Below are 17351 nucleotides of genomic sequence, written 5' to 3' on the forward strand. Positions count from 1 at the left end.
CTGAGACTTAGCAGTGTTAATGGAATGAGGGTGGACCGGCTTGGTGGCCGAGGGGTATTCCTCTCCAGGAGATGTTGCCATGTATGATTCATAAGACGCCCTCTCTACTGAGGAGTTCTGCAAGAGGCAGAGACAGGGAGAGAAGGGGGAGAGAGGCATGTGGGGGATGGGTGGAGACACTGGGGTGCAGCAAGCATTTGCCATGATCATTGCTGTGCTCCAGCAGATGAGGTGGGTACAAAGGGGAGTAGGGTTGAAGCCTCCTCCAGAAGCTAGGCTAGATTTCTAGGGCTTGGGTGTTAGCATTGCTGCTGAAGACCGCCTCTCATCTCTGTCTTCTTAGCCTGGTGCACGAGCTCCTTCATGACCTATCACATCACTTCTTCAGTTTCCTCTCCTTCTGGTCCTTCCCCGGTGTGCAGAACTGATACCACTTCTTTAAATATAGCTGCGGCGTTGTTCATGCTTGCCTCTGGCCTTTGTCTGCGATCGTCAACTAGAAGTTCCGCCAGGCTGCTTGCCCCACGTACTATGGCCCCATTCCTACTGCTTTGGAAAGAATTTGCCATTGTTCTGGCACTTCTCTTTTATCTGAGTGTATGCCCTATGAACATGACAGTCCACGGCAACAGGACAGCAAGGACATTATCCCAAAGACTGCTTGTATTACAAAACTATGGAATGAACAGTGGCAGTTAGTAGCTGATTTCCCCTGCTCTGCTTTTCTGCCCAGAGGTGATAAAATACCAAACACTAAGCAGGAAGGAAGTGGGACAGCAGAAGGAAGATAGAAACAAGGGAGTTTATGGAGTGCGTTGTCACTGTGGGGCAGGGAGGTCTGGGGCACCTGCGGGCAGTGCAGAATACTGAGGTTATGCATACATCACGTGTGTTAATGGAGCCCTTGACATGCCCAATGTGCTCTATGGACCAAAGTGTGTGTGAGAGCCAGAGTTGGTCCTTTATCAGGGAAGCATCAATGCTGGCACTTAGATTTTTGGGGAACTCTGAGGTGGGAAGGTTCATTGGTTCCAGGTGTTGGGGAGCACTGACAGCTGTAGCTTCTGGATCCGACCAAAGAACAGACTTATAAATAACCACTGCTAGAAAATCCAGGGCCAGAGGAAGGCAGGATGGTGGGCTGTGCATCTCCCTCCTCCCGGAGCGTCAGTTCTGCATCCATGTTGGTTGGGCTTCTTCGTTCTCCGTGGTGTCAGAGTCTCTGAAACCTCAAATGGAGGACCAGAGACTCAAAAGCAAGTAAGAACGTGTCCCATGAGAGACAAGTTTTGTTGCCCTTTGATGGCCTGACATTCATGTCCAGCTTCAAGGGGAAGAGTCACAACTCACTTCTCCGTGGGTGGAGGGTGACGGTTACATCATAGGAGAGAACAGGCTAGAGATGCAGCCATAGCTTTCTCTAGAAAGTGGTTTGTCATTTGATGGCCTTCGGGTCTCTCTCTCTCTCTCTCTCTCTCTCTCTCTCTCTCTCTCTCGTTATTAAGATAGAGTCTTATTATGTAGCTGAGGGTGGTCTCCACAGTGTATGGTCCTTGCATGTGAAACTCTCGCAGGAGTGCATCACCACACCTACCTTAGACAGTGTATGTTAAAACTTCCCTTCACTAGAACGACCCATGACATCTCTGGGTGCCTTTGGGTATCCCCAGGGCACCCAGACTAAGCACTCAGGGACTCTGCTAGAATGCTAGCGGCAGTCTCATCTCTCTGTAAGTATTCCGTATCCCCACCGCTCTGCCTCGCTTTCTGAGCTCATTTGCGTGATGTGTCTGCTCACCTCCCACCTATGGCGTATGTCACAGAATAAGCAGCCTCAATCGCGGTGCAGGAAATGTCACCAGCAGTAGAGACTTCGAGAAAAACAACTGATAAGTCTGACTAAGATAAGTTTAGAACCGCAGCAGCCCAAAATACGATGAGCCAAACAAAAACAAATTAAGCACCAAGAAACTTTGACAGTATCATAAAAGATCAATTTCGGTGTTGCGGATACATGGAGAGATTTGCAATTGGATTAGAAAAGATGAAGAGTCTGATAGATGAACCCTGGTCACCCCAAAGGAGAAATACAAATTATTAAAATAAATAAAAAATACTTTTCGATAATTTTTTTAAGTAAAAGTAGTAATGCATCATTTCACGTTATACATCAAGGACAATGGACACCCTTTAATGTTTGCACATTCAATTAGTGAACCCTAAAATTATAAGGCTGTGGCCGTAGTTCAGTGGTAGAGAGAATGCCTAGCATGTACAAAGCCGTGGGTTTTGACATCCAGTGCAGACAGAGAAGAGAACATTCCAGTGCCCACATTGCTCAGTGCATAGGCACGTGGTCTCTTACCTCAGAAAGGGAAGAAACGACAGCATCTTCTAGCAGAGCAGCCAGGCAACCTCTGGAGAGAGAAGCTCTTGCAGTCCAGCAAGAAAAACCTTGGGGCAGAGGCGGGACAGATGACTCAGGAGTTACAAGGGCTTGCGGCTATTCCAGAGGACCCAAGTTCAGTTCCCAGCACTCACAGCAAGAGGTTCATAACTGCTTATAACTCAACTTATAACCTCTTATGGTCTACAAGGGCACCTGCATACATGTAACAGAGATTCAACACACACACACACACACACACACACACACACACACACACACACTCTCTCTCTCTCTCTCTCTCTTTCTCTGTCTCTCTCTGTGTGTCTCTGTCTATGTCTCTCTCTCTCACACACACACACTCTCTCTGTCTGTCTTTCTCTGTGTCTCTGTGTCTCTCTCTCTCTCACACACACACACTCTCTCTGTGTCTATGTCTCTGTTTTTCTGTGTCTCTCTGTCTCTTTCTCACACACACTCTCTCTGTCTCTGTCTCTGTCTTTCTCTGTGTCTCTGTGTCTCTCTCTCACACACACACACACACACACTCTCTCTGTCTCTTTCTCTGTGTCTCTGTATCTCTCTGTCTCTCTCACTCACACACACACTCTGTCTCTGTCTCTGTCTTTCTCTGTGTCTCTCTCCCTCTGTGTCTCTGTGTCTCTGTGTGTCTCTCTCTCACACACACACACACACTCACACACTTAGAAAAAAGACAAAAATATATAGACAGGAATAGTATTCCCATTAGCCAAGTTTGGCATGAGCAGAGGTGTCCGACAATAGAATGCTGTACTTGGTTATCTTCCAATTCAACTATTGACACCCGTACACCATTACAGATTGAATGATGTTTGTGATATCATTTCAGCATGTATATTTATTTTATTTTATGTGTAAGAGTGTTTTGCCTGATTGTGCATATGTACACCCTGGGCAGAAGAGGGCATAAGATCCCCTGGGTTGCTATAAACCACCATGTGGGTGTAGGGAGCTGAACTCAGGTCCTCTGCAAGAGCAACAAGTGCTTGACTGCTGAGCCATCTCTCCAGCCCCCACACAAGTGTCTTCAATGGAAACAACCACAAGTCAGTTTAAAACCGGCAAATATGCATTAAGTCTGTGCTTGTATCTAAAAATATGTCTACCTTTATGAATATATGTATAACTGTGTATACAGGAAACGAAGATGGAATTACGTATCTAAATATAATCGGAGATTACCTCTGAAAAGGTGTAATTATCGGTCTTTGATGCTAATTTCTTAAATTAATGCATCCTTAGGCTTCTTTGAAGTGAATGTGTCTGTACTATTACCAAATGTATGAGCAAAAATATGACAGTCATTTAAAAGGCATGTAAAATTGTGTAATAGTGCATGTAAGCCACTCACAGAATTCATATGTAATCCTGGCACTCGGGAGAATTGAATCAGAAGGATCTTGATTTCTAGGTCAGCCTAGCTATAACCTGCATCCCCAACCTTTGAAAAATAGCATATTTCTTACTTGTGCAAATTTAACCAACACAATAAGCATAAATGATTGATATTAATATATAATGTACATTGTTATGTTTTATATAGTATGCCCAATATAAATATAAAATAAAAAGAAAAATTCGTCTCCAACAAATGGTTTTCTGAAGGGCAGGGGAAATCTAGCCACCTTTCATAAACACAACCCAATGTGGCTGAATTCACGAGAAGGCACTGAGCATCTGAACCACTGACTAACAGTCTGCGGAACTGGCTTCTCAGCCTTCCTGATGCTCCCACCCCTTAATACAGTTCCTCATGTTGTGCTGACCCCCAACCATAGAATTAGTTTCACTGCTACTTCATAACTGTAGTTTTGCTATTGTTATGAGTTGTGACACAGATATCTGACGTGCAGGGTGTCTGATACGTGACCCCTGTCAAGTTGAGACCTACAGGTTGAGAACTGCTGGTCTATGGTCTTTATTTAAGAATAAGTACTAATCAGAAAAACCACACAGTCATAGAACAGACAGTGTGCTATTGTGAACTATCCCAGCGCAGAAGCACCGGAAAGCCCAGCTGGTCAGACTCAGAAGCAAACAATTCTTCCCACCCTCAGCCAGCCCTTCCCTGAGTGGAAGGGCGATGACGATGATGATGGCGATGATGATGCCCATGGCAATGACAATGACGACGATGATGATGGTGACGATGACGATGATATAAAGCTTGGGATGCTGGAGCACAGGGCCCAGCTTGGTGTAGAAAGGCTGACCGACGACCAAGGGGTGCTAATGAAGTGGACACTGTAGGAGGGAAAAAGTCCATTCTTCTAGGGTGACAGCAGTGAGACTCAATCAAATGGCACTTAAATCCCACCTGAGTGGGTTTTTCTTTTATTTCTTTTTTTTACAAAGCCCTGATAAAACCAAATAATGCTGGTGATCAAGCTTTTCCTCTTTCTCGCCCATCCCCTTGCCTTTGCACATTTAGAATCCAGGAAAAATGGAGCCTGTCAGGTGACTTTCCCCTGGATATCACTATCGTCTGTGAGTAGCATTTGAAGCTGGCTGAGAAATGTCTGTCCACACAGGTCATACCTAGTGTGAAAGCCTGACTTTGTTCTGCCTGCTGATTCCAAAGAGGGGAACTCGAGTCTCATGGAAGAGTCATGAACATCCTAGCCTTGAGGATTGCCCCTAGTCTCTGAGTGCATACCTGGGACACCGTTGGTTTCTCTAGGTTTCAGTCTCCTTGAATATGAAACAGGAATAGAAGACCGTTCTTGTGCAGCATGAGGGAGGGAAAAAGCCATTCCAGATGTTTCTAGTTCAGTATACATTGCCAGATTTCACAGAACAAGAACATAGAAGAGTTTGTGAGAGTTTTGAAAACACTCTCCATCTGGGGAAAAAAAAATACAAAACCACAGATTATTTCATTGTGTTCTGCAAGAGGATGGGAGGTTTTCACTCATAGCACTGAGAACCCAAAGTTCCTGCTTTAGGTGATGTCCCTAGTCCTAGATGTCATGTCCTGAGTTACTTTTAGGAATCAACTAGCTGCATTTTAAGGTAGACACATGTGAACTATAATAGGACGATGTGAGAACACTGGGTCTCCCAGACCTGTCCCTGGCTCTGTGTCAGCATAGCTCTGACATAGGCTTAACTCAAGTTGCTTCTCTCCCGGACCCGACCGTCATACACTAGGTGTGTAATGAGGAGCACGGGCTTCGAAGAAGAAGCTTCTACAAGCCCTCCGCCTTCTGTGTCTATTTTTCTCCTATCCACAGTACGGGATGAGGTTTTAACACCTATCTCAGAACCGTGGGAGGATGAATAAAATCATGTACATGATGTTCTCAGACTTCGCTAGGCTGCAAGGAAATGGTTTGTAAGTGTCGCGTTCTGGAATCTGTCTCCCATACCAGAAGACTCCGGGCATCCATTCCTCTGTGGTTTGCAATTCTGTGGCCACTTATCTTTGCATCTTGGCATTTTTCACTCTCTCTGTGAAATGTTCCCTTGGGTGAGTCTCATCAGTACCCCCAACACACATACACTGCACATGACAAAGCAATAGGAAAAAGAAGAAAGTGAAGGGTGTGTGTTCATACATGCGTGTGTGTGTGTGTGTGTGTGTGTGTGTGTGTGTGTGTGTGTGTGTGTGTGCAGGTGTGCCTGTGAATCTAGAAGCCAGAGGTCAACCTCGGATGTTCTTCACCAGGACGTTGCCTGTCTTGAGATTTGAAACAGGATCTCTCACAGAGACTGGAGGTTTGCTGACTCTCGCTAGTCAGTGAGTTCTCTTGGCACTAGCATCCCAACTCTTCACAGTTAACTTTTCTGTGGGCACTGGGGGTCAGTTGGGCCCCTCATGCTTGTATGGCAATCCCTTTGTAACTGAGCCATTTCCCCAATGCTCTCTCTGTGTGTGTTATTTTATGCACAAAAAGATTGTAGAACACGCACCAGATTCCATGTCCTTGTGTCCTACACAAGGTAGAATAAATTTTATTTAAGCATCAGAGAGCAGAAACATTGATGGGGATTAGGCCTGAAATCCGCAAAGGGAGAGCGTTAAGTACTCAGAGCTTCCTTTCGCTGTGTTTGGAAGGGGCAGTAAAGCCCTGTTGCTCCTTAGCTACCCTCTTTGAACTCACTCCCCTTTGTCCTCACTTCTGTCTATCGAAATTGTTCTTGGTTTCGTTCTGGACCCCAGCAAGATGCTGCTGGCTTGTCATTTAGCACCCAGAAGCTATTTCCAGGCAGAAAGCTAGACACACGCTGTATGCATGTTTTATGCCCCAATTCTTCACCTTGGTAGACTCCAGGAGTCTATGCCAGTCCCTGAAAATATTTACCTTGGTCTACAGCTCGACACTGAGTTAGTGACACATGATGCTTGCCAATCTCTTGAATTAGAAAGGGACCCAGGACAGCTCCCTATCCTGCCAGCCTGGGCTTAAACTTTCCATCCTGTGGAAAGAGCCTGGGTCTCACTGCTTGCTCTGAATTAAAATAGCCCAGTGCTTAAATATTCATGCTTTGCTTATTTCTGGATATTTAATTTATTATGTATCACTTTTCTGGGGTTTTATATAAACTTGCCTGAGGACTTTTTTCCCCCCCAGTTTGAATGCTGGCAGAATGTCCCCTTTTCTTTGGCAGTATGTTGATGAGTTAAAGAAAGTCTGCTTAGCTGGGAAGATGATTTTCTTTTTACAGATTGCCCTCGAACCTTAGTAAGAATGATAGTGGAGTTATTGCCACCAGAATTAATTAGTCTTTAATGCTCATTAGTGTGCTGTCCAATGTGAGGTTCTATTAAAACCTCTGCTTCATGGACTCCCAAGGCTGGAAGCTGATCTAGGCTGCAGGGTCAACTGACAATAGCAAGAGTGAGGTGATTTCTTCCTTTCTGTCCATTTCCCACTGAGAAAGACACTCTTGCCCCCTCTCTCATATCCTCACCCCCCTGTGAACTCATGGTGGGGTAACCCAGAGAGCAGGGGATATAAACTACATTTCCACCTACAGCTTCCTTTTGCCTGACTTAAGCATGTGTGAATTCTGGCTGGGTCTGGTCTGGGGCAGGGGTCTAGCTAGGACTGGGGCTGGAGCAAGGCTGGGGCTGGGGCTGAAGCTGAAGCTCAGGCAGGGCTGGTGAAGGCTCAAAACTCCAGGGTGGCACAGAGCATTTCTCCCCACATTGAAGAGAAAGGAACCATTGATTAGAAGTTGAGAGGTTCTTTCTCTGCAGGAGCGAATCTAACGGTGACTCTTGGGTGCACATTTTCCTCTTTGGTGCAAGTCACAAGCCTGCTGTACTCATAGTATATAAACAGAGATTGCTTGATTATCAAGTGTTAATTAAAAATGACATGTGTCGCCCCCCATCCCCACCCCCACACGTCATAAACCTGCACTCCTTCTTGCTACCACCCACACGGCATCTGCCGGAGCTTACATATGAGTTCCAGTATTAGCCTAGGAAAAAAAATCACAAAACAAAGTTAGAAATTTAAATTAGCTGCCATGGAAGGAATTGTATGTCATTCCTCTACTCAGAAGCATTATATAAGGGCACAGAAGAAAGAAAGAAGGGAAAAGGGAAAAAGGCAGAGAGAATCGGGTGAAGGTGTGCTAAAGACAGAGGAAGGGGAAGGGGAAGAATGGGAAGGGGCAAGGGAGAAAGCCAGATGAAACAGGAGGGAAGGAACAGCGCGGCTAGGTGAAAAGGTGGAAGCAGGCAAAAGAGAAAGTTACAAGTTACTGTTGGACATACAGTGAAGACTTTAATAACAGATATCTGCTTTGAAAACGGGATCAGGTCGTAATTCTAGAAGACGGTTTCTTTGCAAATTAATTTACAAACTTAACATGCTTATTCTTGAATAAAAACTCTCAGACAATTAAAACAAGTTACTCTAACCTTTCTGTTTTCCCGAGGACTAACTAGTTTATTGCACTTCTCTATTTCTAACGGGATAATCAATGTTGCCAGATACGAGATGGAGGAGACACGACGTGGTAATTCACACAATGCTGTTAAGAACAGACTGACAGAGGCGGAAAAGCCTGAAGCCAATGTCATATGTGAACATCCTACAGAGGGTAGAAGTGACATTCAATTGCAAGAACAGTACAATGGGGTTCTTGTGGCCCTCAGCTAACCTGGGATAATCTTCCCATGTCAAGATCTTTAACTTAGTCACAGCTGTCAAGAGCTTTCTGTGCATACGGTAATATACACAGGTTCCAGGGATTAAGACCTGATGTCTTTGAACTAACATCGTTCACCTCACTACGGTTAGTGCTCGATTAGACTCTTATCTCATTCACACATCAAATAAACCCACAGCACGCTAACTATGTAAATAGAAGAAAGCAAATAGCCTTGTGATCTCGGAGACTGTCTCTTGGAAGACGAAAGAGGAAATTGATAGTTTTCCAGGGTAGAAATTAAAAGCCATAAACAAGATCACAAAGAATCGCCACATTGCAAAACGAATTTGTAAGGGACGAAATGTTTCTATCTTTAACGTTTGAGAAATTTCCACAAATCAGAAAGAAAAAAGGTAGTTTAATGGAACAATAGCCCCAGGGACAGGGACAAGGTTTTCACTGGTGTAGAAAATGTAAAAGTCACTGGACATTTAATAATGTATTTTTGTAGTAGTTCAATGCAAATTAGACATTAATGGTGTATTGGCTTTAAACCAACAAATTGACAGAAATGTTGAAAAACTGCAGTAGTCAATAATGACAATGAAATGAGAGACTGATGCTTTCGTGCTTTAGCTGGCATGTTAATGGTAGAGGCTTCCTCAATGTATGTGTATATATGTGTATGTATATATGTATACACACACACATATATGTATATATATATATATGAAAGACCTTTATATTATCTTGGATTCGGAAGTCACAATTTTAGACTATGTTAATAAGTGAATGACTACAACACAGAAATGGGCATGCATGCCTTTTCTAGCTTCATTGAGACATGCAAAAATTACAGACTGCCTAATACCCACAAGAGAGGTTGGTTAACAGACTTTAGCATAACTTTAGACAGGGATACTCTACAAGCTTTATATAAAGAATTCTGCTTAATGAGATGGGAGCTGTTTGTCATATGTAGTTACATGTAAAAAGCTAGCAAGCAGACTACACATCTGGTCTGTGAGCACATGTGTTACACACGCATGTTCGGTTGTGTGTGAGTCTGAACTGATGAGGGAAAATGTTAATGGCTGTTATCACCGGACCACAGGATCATGGGAAATCCTCCCTGCTTTAAACAGAGCGATGGCTCCTCAGAACATTCAAACTAGAACTGTGGTGTGTGGTCCTACCGTCCTAATCGCAAGCATGCTAGAAGGAATCTGTGTCTGAATTTCAGAGAGACATTTGTACCTCCACATTGGCTGCAGCTGTATTCACAGTAGTGGATATACAGAACTACCTAGATGCCCACCAAACAATACAAGGATAAAGCTGGTGTCTATGCACACAATGCACGGTTACTCGGGCATATAGAACAAATGTCATTGTGGGGAATTGGGGGTCTTAGAGATCGTCATCTAGCTCAATGAAAAAAGTCAGACCCAAAAGGACAAAAGCCTCATGCCACCCTCTGTATGCAGAATCTAGAGTTTAAGAGGAAATGTGAGTAGAGAGGGGACTGTTTGGCAGGCAGGAGGACCACCAGGAAGGGGACGAAGCACAAGAAAAGAGGGAAACTGAACGAAACCAATGTCTATCATGCACTCATATGAGCGAATCTCAAGGAACCCTATTGTTAGCGATAAGGAATTATTTTGTTTGGGGGCTGGGGAGATGGCTTAGTCAAGAAAGACCTTGCCCTACAAGCGTGGGGACCTGAGTTTGATTCCTAGCCCCCACTTTTTTTTATTAACTTGAGTATTTCTTATATACATTTCGAGTGTTATTCCCTTTCCCGGTTTCCGGAACAACATCCCCCTAATCCCTCCCCCTCCCCTTCTTTATGGGCGTTCCCCTCCCCATCCTCCCCCCATTGCCGCCCTCCCCCCAACAATCATGTTCACTGGGGGTTCAGTCTTAGCAGGATCCAGGGCTTCCCCTTCCACTGGTGCGCTAGCCCCCACTTTTAAAAAGTCCTGGGCACAGAGTCCCTCACCTGCAATCACGGCTCTCAGGAAACAAGGACAGGAAGATTCCTGGGACTCACTGGCTGGTTGGTGTAGCCAAATTGGGGATCTTGAGTTTACTGAGTGTGGTCGTTAGGATGAAAATGGCTGCCAGAGACTCACAGAGGGGTATTATTGGAGGTGTGGCCTTCTTGGGGGTAGGTGTGGCCTTCTTGGAGTAGGTGTGGCCTTCTTGGAGTAGGTGTGGCCTTCTTGGAGTAGGTGTGGCCTTCTTGGAGTAGGTGTGCCCTTCTTGGAGTAGGTGTGGCCTTCTTGGAGGAAGTGTGTCACTGGGGGTGGGCTTTGCTTTTTCAGAAGTCCAAGCCAGGCCCAGTGTCACTCTCTCTTTCTGCTTCCCGCCCATCTGGATGTAGAGCTCTCAGCAACCTCTCCAGCACCATGTCTGCCTACACACTGCCATGCTTCCTGCCATGACAGTAATGGACTAAACCTCTTAACCGGAAGCCAGCCCCAATCGCATATTTTCCTTTACAAGAGTTGCCATGCTCATGGTGCATCCTCACAGCAACAGAAACTCTAAGATAGCGAGAAGACCCTGCTATAAAAGTTAGCATGGAGGCACACACCTTTAACCCCAGCACTTGGAAGGCAGAGGCATGCAGATCTGTGTGAGTTCAAGGCCAGCCTGGTCTACAAAGTATAGTCCCAGAGAATAAGAACTACACCATAAAACCCTGTCCCCCAATCAAAATCAAAATCACGCAAATGCACACATGTACGTGAACACACATTAAAAACAAAACAACCAAAAACTACCAATCCCACAGTTAAGTGGTAGAGAGTGATTGAAGAAGGCAGCTCACGTTAACCTCCGCCTTCCACAAGCAGGTGCACACACGTGTGCCAGCATGCCTATGTGAACACCCACATTTTTCCTTTAATTTCTACGCATGTGTGTTTCTCTCATAATTTGGGATGAAGACAAACAGATGTTTTTACCTTAAAATTACCTCCAGAGTGATGTGAAACCTCACTGTGGCACACGTAGGCCCTTTGTAGGCTGAGTGTTAATACCTTCCCATTTCTGCCTTCCTTGATAGCTTGTCACCTGCCCAAGGTTGCTATAGCAACACTGGATTTCTTGGCCTTCTGTGAACTGGTTCCTGGGCGCTGTAAGTCCATGTATATAATCATGCTGTTCCTTCTGGCTCAAATCCCAGGAGAGCCCCACCAGTCAATCAAGCTCAGACCTCTAGGGCAGGCCGAGAGCTTGGAGGGCTCTCCCCACCTGAACCCAGCAAGCTCAGCAGAATAAGTCACTCTGTTGACAAGCTTAGTACATTCACATCACCACATCATGGCTGCACTTCCATTCCGTTTCCTCCCCTGTCCTGTGAGCTCTTGAAAGGGGGTCAGAATCCCACAGATGAACCAGCACCTAACCTACCTATGAGGCAGGAGGGAGTGTGGCCCATGGAAAGCCTAAAGAGAAAGAGGCTACCTGGGCCCCCTTCCAGGAAGGTCAACAAAGAATTGGAGACCCAAGATAAGGATCAAACCTGACCTGCTCTGATGACCTAACTTATAACTGCATGCGATTATGTATTGATTTGTGTTGATGGAAATGAAATCAATTCGCTCTGAGTTTGGTTCGAGCTGCCTGCTGGAGGATTTTCCCAGCACTAGGAGAGCCATTTTGACAAATTTGGGATGTTAGACAGATAACTTGTGTGTTAAGTAGTTCACTCCTATTTCCAGATTTGCTGGTTGTATTTCAAAACAGTCTCACCTTTTTACAAAACCCCATCCCGGAGTTGCCTGGAATCATTTGTTGTGTGTCTTTGAGGATAATTAGCAACATTTGGAGAAGCAGGTGCTGGTTTCACACATAGCTTTTCCTGAAAGGCAGAGAATTGACTAGAAAAAGAATCGTGTCCTGGGGAGCATGTCTCAAGTGTCCAAACTCTCAGTGTTTGTCTTTTGTCTTTTAATAAGGACAGAAGGAAGAGCCTTCTGTGACTTTGATTGACAGCAGTTCCTGTGGATCTGACATCAGACAGGGGAGCGAGATGTTCTCTAGGGGCTGGTGGTGCTGACGGCAAAGCAGAGGACTTAACTGATGAGCAAGGTCACTGTGCCATCCATATCTAGATGTGGCTAGAGCAGGTCTAAGAAGGGACCTGCCAAAGAAAGTCAGGGTTGAGTCTGGCCTGCTCTGGTAGTGCCTGCCTGTAATACCAGAATTTAGAAGGTAGAGATAGGATGATCTTGAGTTCAAGGTCCTCCTTGGTTACACAGAGAATTCAAGAGGTGGACGCTCCAATACAAGTGTCCTGCTGTAGACTTAGAGCAGGGTGCTGATTCGATGGGGCCTTCTGGCTCTTAAGAGGCAGTGTCTCACTGGGCGCGGCGAGATTAGTTAGAATCTAGGAGCTGGGGTTTTAGACTTTAGAATCCCCCACCCCCATATTCCTAAAGTAAGCCTAGGTAGGGGCTGGAGTGATGGCTCAAGAGTTAAGCACTCTTGCTCTTCTTATAGAGGTGCTGGTCCTTGGTACCAGAACTCTCATGGTGGTTCAAAACCATATATAATTCCTAAGAGGTCCACTCAGTGTCGTCTTCTGGCCTTCACAGGCGCTGCACACCTGTGCAGGCAGAACACTCAGACACACAAAAATAAATGATTTTACAAAAAAAAAAAAAGAAAAAGAAAAAGAAAAAAAGCTGAATTCACCTGCTCCTGCAGATGGAGCAGAAGGCAGGGGTGGGAACGCAGTACCTAGTTTTCCCAGGAAGCAGAATGTTGAAGAGAGACAAGTGGGCGGACAAGCTGGCCTTGGGCTAAGCAGTGAACCTTGAGTAATTCATAAGAACACTGCTTGATAAGATGCAGGACTTGGACAAAATCATTGTTTATGTGCACAGGAATCTTGTGGGTTTTTTTTTTTTTTTCAGAGAAAATCTTACGCCCAATCCTGCCTTATCCATGCAAGATGCTAAAAGTAACTCTTCTTCTTGATACAAAGTAGGGGGAATTGGGTTCTGTCTGCTGGCCTCCCCTCGTGACCTTTTTTTTTTTTTTTTTTTTTTTTTGACACTCTAACACACAGGCGTCCCTTCCTGTAGCTTCGGCCCTTGACCCTCCCTCAGCTGGCATAGGCTCCATCTTCCCCTTTATCACTCTGACCTTGTCTTGTTTGGCCTCCTCCACTATATCCATTAGAGACCTGCCGGCTTCTCATTCTGTCCCAACTCTGTCTCATTTTGTGCCCCAACACCATTAACTCTGTCATAGTCGCAGGGAGAACAGAGTCATGGGGTTTCTGCTTGTTTTGTTGCTGTTTCCCTTTTCATACATCTGCCTATTCATTGAGAGGGGGGCGTTGCTATGTATTCCGACTGGCCTTAAACTCACAATCCTCCTGCCTTGGCTTTTCAAGTGCTGAGATTACAACGCACCACCGTGCCCTGCCTAGTGTCTTCTGTTTAGAGTATATGGGGAGGAGGGTGTAAGAGACACTCAGGGGAATGCCCTCATGACCCCACTCCTCACCAGGGGTCCCCATTCCTAAAAAAAAAAAACCGCCTTCCCTGACAGGCACTTTAACTAAAACCATTAAAGACAGATGGTTCATTATGGAACCAACCAACACTCTTGATTTCTTCTTCACCAGCAAGCACTGAAGGAGGGGATCCTCCTCTCTCTCTCTCTCTCTTTCTCTCTCTCTCTCTCTCTCTCTCTGTATGTGTGTACATGTGTGATAAGGCCCATGTTTACCTAGCTCACTGTTACTTACAGAATCTACAGGAACTGTGATCCAGTTCTGCCTAATCCTAGGGCAGTACACCTGATGGTAACTGTGTAGAGTGTGTGGTTTTTTTTCTTTCCTTTTCCTAAATCAGGTTATTGGAACCACTTCATGCTCTAACAGAAGATGGTCATGTATAGAAAGTTGGCCAGGTTCTCCTGCAGCTAATAGGACTACTTAATGGGACCTTTCCACATGAGTTGCCCAGTAGGATTCCTCAGTCTTTCTGTGGGGTCTGGGGCTTCCATAAGTTGGGAGGTGCCTCTGAGGCAAGCAGGTCCTAACCGGGCTCTTGAGAGCATTATCTGAGCTTAGATAGGGCTCAGAGGCGTTTCCAACTGGTCTCCACACTTACTGGTGTCCCTAGGGACTAAGGCTGTCTCTCAAGCAGAGCCAGCACAGGGTTAAGTTCTCTTCGGTTCTCCATGAAGGAGCAACATGATCTCTGCTGGAGCTTCAGAATGGTGGTGTTTTCCTAATCAGCACGCTCAGGTTTCTTGTCTTTGATATGTGTAGATCCATTCCCTCATGTGCTATTGACTCCTCTAGTGCCGTAGTCCCTGCTTCCAAAAACACCTATCACACACACACACACACACACACACACACACACACACACACACACGCATGTACCTCTCAAGACCAGCTCTTGACAATTCCACCATTCTGCAGACTGTGTCCTCTATTCAGTGTTTGCCAACAAACCTGTCTCCTTGGCAGCCATAAACCAACCACACATTTAAAAGAAAATTGATTTGTCCACATGGCCAAACTTGGATAATAGAGAAAATTCTAAGATATAGAAGGGTCTTTGTGTGTGTGTGTGTGTGTGTGTGTGTGCACATGCATTGTGCATGTACTTTTTTTGTATAAGTGCCTGTGTCCTATGTGTGTGCATATTTCTGTGTGTGTGTGTGTGTGTGTGTGTGAGAGAGAGAGAGAGGGGGGGGGGGGGGGGAGAGAGAGAGAGAGAGAGAGAGCACAACAAGACCATGTTGATCTAGCTCATCGTTGTCTAGAGAAACAACAGGAGTTATGAAGCAGTTCTATCTATTCCCAGGACAATGCCTCTCATGTAAATTGTACCCCACCAGCTCACTTTCTCTCTCTTCTAAGACCCAGACTTTGCTTTGGCTGAAAGAGACATAGAAAGGGTGTCAGACATGGATAGAAGACCTTGTTCACATTTGAAACTTTTGGGAGTGGCATAGAAATTCCACGGTGAGGTGGCTAATGGTTTGGACCTGCAGATGAGTTCTCATGGCACTGATTTTTGTGGCTCTGAACAGGTTATTTGATACCCCTTTGTCTCGGTCTCTTCATGAGCCTGGTGAGGATGAAAATACTAGTCCCTACCTCATGGGGCCATTATGACTGGAATTAGTTCCTGTCTGTACTATTCACAGTAAACTCTACTACACAAACATTTGATATTTATTATTATTAGACATGAGACCAGCATTCTATTCTCCCCAGTTACTGCTTTGTTCCCTGTCATTACTGACTCTGACCTGGGTCACTATACAACTTCTAACTTATCTCCTCATTTCTGGCCTGATGCTGTATCTTATCTGCTCATCTCAGAGGAAAAGAAAAGCTTATAGATGAGGCTTTAAAAGCCCCTCCCCTCTGGCCCTTATATGTTCTCAGCTTCCTCCTTTTTCTCATTCTGCCTCGCTTTACCAGTTTCATTGCTATTTCTCTGACAGCATAAAGTTTCAGATTATCCTCTCTTCAACTCTACTTGTATTTTACATTCTCTGGATACAAGAGGCCCCTGGAGGTAAGAATAGAAGAATAACCCTTTGGCAGTCTCCCAAGGACAGAGTTCAAACTCTGTGCAGTGCTTCTAATTGCTAGGGCACTTCCTTTCTAGAAATTCCACCTCAAAACAACGGCTCCTTGCTCTACTGGACTGAGCCTATCCCATCACAAGTGTGCATGCTGAACACTCAAAGTGCCATGACCAGGAAGCTGGAGAGGATTTGGTTTGATTCTGTGCATATGAATGTGTACCTGATTTTGGTTATTCTGTTGTTATGATAAATACTATGACCAAAAGCAACTTGGGATGGGAAGAGTATATTTAATCTTATGTTTGGAGTCTACCATCTAGGGAAGTTAAAGGAGGAACTTGGAGGCCAGAATTGAGGCAGAGGCCTTGGAAGAGTGTTGCCTACTTGCTTGCTCCACATAGCTTGCTTAACACCCAGGGTCACCAGTTCAGGGGTGGCACTGCTCACAGTGAGCTGGGTCCTCCCATATCAATGATCAATCAAGAGAATGCACACAGGTTTGCTGACGGGCCAATGTGGAAGGGTCATTTTCTGGATTGAAGTTCCCTCTTCCAAAATGGCTAACTTCTGTCATGTTGACATAGAATTAGCCAGAACAATGAATAATTGTGGATTCTAGAGACAGGATGCATAAATTAGAATAAATTCCTCTAAGCTGTGATTGCGTTTAGGGCTAAACATCCTCAATTGTTTCTGACACCCATGCTTCACTCACCAACACCCTTGCTGGTCTACTCAACTTTAAGTCCTTGTCTGACCTAGACACCATCTTTTCTTGTCAGTGGTGGCACTCCAAAACTTCCCCACTCCAGAATGACTCACAGGTTGCTGACTACCAGAATTCCCAATTATTCGTTGTGTTGGCTAATTCTACGTCCACTTGACACAGACTAGAGTCATTTTACAGAAGGGAACCTCCGTCCAGAAAATGACTCCACTGCACTGGCCCCGTGGGCAAGCCTGTGGTGCATTCTCTTGACTGATGATCGATATGGGAGGCCCCTGTTGAATGCCATGCATTGTGTTCACATTCCCCAGTGTAAATCTAAATGTCTTATGAGTCGTGGAGTAGAAGTCCTGCTGTAATGCATTTTTATGCTTGACAAGGGGGCAAGGAGTAAGTCTGTTAGCACAAGATACCAACCAGCAGGGTACTCAAGTGCCATGCGGAAGCTGATGCTGGAAGGGCCTCAGTTCCCATGTTCAACTCAGGCAGCCTCTGAAACCTGAATAAGGA

The 17351-nt window shown here is 45.2% G+C and overlaps 2 long non-coding RNA genes across 3 annotated transcripts in view; one reads left to right on the forward strand and one right to left on the reverse strand.

Annotated features, from left to right (window-relative positions):
• LOC147996010 (uncharacterized) overlaps positions 1-10620 on the reverse strand; it is a 31933-nt gene extending 21313 nt beyond the window's left edge. The window contains exons 1-3 of the long non-coding RNA XR_015670558.1: positions 10539-10620; positions 5085-5270; positions 2366-2454 (exon numbers count right to left, since the gene is read on the reverse strand). This is a non-coding gene — a long non-coding RNA (uncharacterized LOC147996010). The remainder of the gene's footprint in view (positions 1-2365; positions 2455-5084; positions 5271-10538) is intronic.
• The window catches only part of LOC134485581 (uncharacterized), a 120848-nt gene that overhangs the window by 488 nt on the left and 103009 nt on the right, over positions 1-17351 (forward strand). The gene's annotated exons all lie outside the window — the stretch shown is intronic.

The sequence above is a fragment of the Rattus norvegicus genome, chromosome 2, assembly GCF_021556685.1.
Source record: "Rattus norvegicus strain SHRSP/BbbUtx chromosome 2, alternate assembly SHRSP_T2T, whole genome shotgun sequence".
NCBI lineage: Eukaryota > Metazoa > Chordata > Mammalia > Rodentia > Muridae > Rattus > Rattus norvegicus.